The sequence below is a fragment of the Bison bison genome, unplaced genomic scaffold (assembly GCF_000754665.1).
Source record: "Bison bison bison isolate TAMUID 2011002044 unplaced genomic scaffold, Bison_UMD1.0 scf7180017864080, whole genome shotgun sequence".
Classification (NCBI taxonomy): domain Eukaryota; kingdom Metazoa; phylum Chordata; class Mammalia; order Artiodactyla; family Bovidae; genus Bison; species Bison bison.
The window spans coordinates 3,992,699-3,995,251 of NW_011494652.1; positions in this window are offsets into that span (position 1 = coordinate 3,992,699).

Consider the following 2,553-nt stretch of genomic DNA (forward strand, 5'->3'; position numbering starts at 1 on the left):
CTTGAGCAGTTAGGATTTCAGTCCAATGGCCTCTCTCCACCCACATTAATATTTTAAGGCTCAGAACTGAAACTAGGGTGACTGGGTTGAGTACAGCCTGGGAGGGGGTGGTAAGCAGAGCCCAACCAGGGCTCTCCTTCTGCAGTCCTCTAGGAAATCCCCACTGTGCCAAGTGCCTAGGACTTTCTGGGTCAAAGGTGCTTTTGGTGCAGAAGGATGGAGTTCCCCTATATTCAGGGGGAGGAGTCCTGGGTAGGTCCCTGGGTCCTGACCTTACTAGCTGCCTGCCTTGGAGAAACGGTTTTACCTCTGGGGTGAAGCTCAACCTTCTCACCTGAGAGACGAAGTGCTAATTATACTTAACATACTGTTGGCTTTGAACGTTCAAAGATGCTGGATATAAGTAAGGAGCTTGCCCACAGTCTGCCCAAAGACTCCCCGGCCAGGCCTCTCAGGCCAGACCACAGGAACCAGTCTCCAGGAAGGCCAGAGACTGGGCAGGGCCTCGCAGTCTCCCCCATGCCCTGCTCCCTGGTCTATCCTGAGGCCCGTCACCCATGCCATGTGTGCTCTCAGACAGAATTTAGCATCAAGGAGCTTTCGGAAAATTTTTTCTGATGTCCTAGAAGAAAAGATTTTATGCTTGGAACACACTCCTCCCAGCACCAGCACCTGCCATAGCAAATTTCTCTCCAAGCCTTGTACACATGTGCACAAATGATCACATTTTGGTGATCAGAATGTACACTGCATTCTCATCTTACACAGTATTGTCTTCCAAGGCTGGTTTGCTACAAGGGGTGTGCATTATTCATTACTCAATGCCAGCTGTTGGATAAGAAGCCACACCAAGCAGAGACTGCATATAACAGGAGGGTGGGGGTGTCTTGCTCGCTGCGCACATACTGTACATCCGCCTGTTCACCCTTCACAACAACTCTGTGCCCTGCGAATGATAACCCATTTTACAGCTGAGGAAACTGAGGCTCAACCCAAAGTCATAAAGTTAGCAAGTGCTGAGCAGCAAATATTTCCTTTTAAAAACTTTTTCTTTTTGGCTGTGCTGCATCTTTATTGTGTGGGCTTTTCTCTAGTTGCAGCAAGTCGGGGCTACTCTTCTTTGCAGCGCACGGGCTTCTCATCATGGCAGCTTCTCTTGCTGCAGATGACAGGATCTAGGGCGTGCAGGCTTCAGGAGTTGTGGCACGTGGGCTCAATGGTTGTGGCTCCTAGAGCTAGGAGCAACTAGGACTCTAGAGCACAGGCTCAGTAGTTGTGGTGCATGGGCTTGGTTGCTCCACAGCACGTAGGATCTTCCCAGACCAGGGATTGAACCTGTGTTTCCTGCATTGCCAGGTGGATTCTTCACCACTGAGCCACCAGGGAAGAACTTTTCAGCAAATATTTCTGGCACACTGAAGGCACTCAAGGGAAAAATGAACCCTTCCTACTAACTTCACTCCTGACTGATGCATCGATATCCTTTACAGCTCAGACTAGGACGATAGAAAAACATTTAGGTTATTTCCAGCTTTCTTCAGCGAGAAATAACGTGGTGATGGCCAGTTTTGTACATGTATTCGGGGCTTTTTGCTGCTGATGACTTCTTATTTGAGGAGGAAGTCTTGGGGATGGGTGCTACCTCAAGGGTCATGGGCATATTTATCCTTCTGGATTTCTCCTTTGGGTAGTGATGTGTCTGATATTTTTCCTGAACACCCACTGTGTGTTGGATACATCATCACAGATGATTCAGGAAAGTTGCTCCTATTATTACACTCATTGCAGAGGTAAAAGCAGCCTGAGGCTTCTGACTGCCTAGGAGAGATGTCTTCTCAACCTTTCAAAGCCCAGCTCAAACACCCCCTAATGTAAAATTTAATATTTTAGCATTACCATGCCAAGCTACCTCAGTCTCTGCCCTGGAGGTTTTGCATGGAGTTGACAACTCCAGGGCTAAGAGTGGGCCCTGACTGGCCATTGAGAGCAAGTCCAGGACTATAGTTAGACTGTAGTGGGTGGGAAGTTTTGTATCCATACAGGCATGATGCTCTTCACATGAAGGAACCAGGACACCTGCCTTGCTCCTCATCTTCTTCACTGTGGGCCAAGGGTCCTTACCTGAGTCGTTCAGCCTCCACAGGACTCAGTCTCCACATCCATTAAATGGGAGCAGTAATGGACATAACTTTCCAACACCTTTATTGAGGCAATTTCTTATTCCTACAATGAACTGTGATCCCATAAGGAAGCTGTGGGTTCTAACAGCCCAAACCAGCAGACATTAGAGTTCCCTCAAAGGACAAAGGCCCAATCTTCACTTCCTGTATCCCTTCCTCCCTGCCACGTTTCAAGCATTCCTGTGAGATTACCAGGCTGCTGCCACCGGATAGTGGCATAAAGGCCTGTCACCTGGGCAGACCATAGACACAGCCTCACCTTCTCAGGGCTGGTATTTTTAGAAAAGTCCTTGGCCCTCTTATCTAAATGGCCTGACTGGAGACCTTGACTTCTCAGCTTTCCCAACATTCAGCTCCTCCTCTCCCTAAAGTG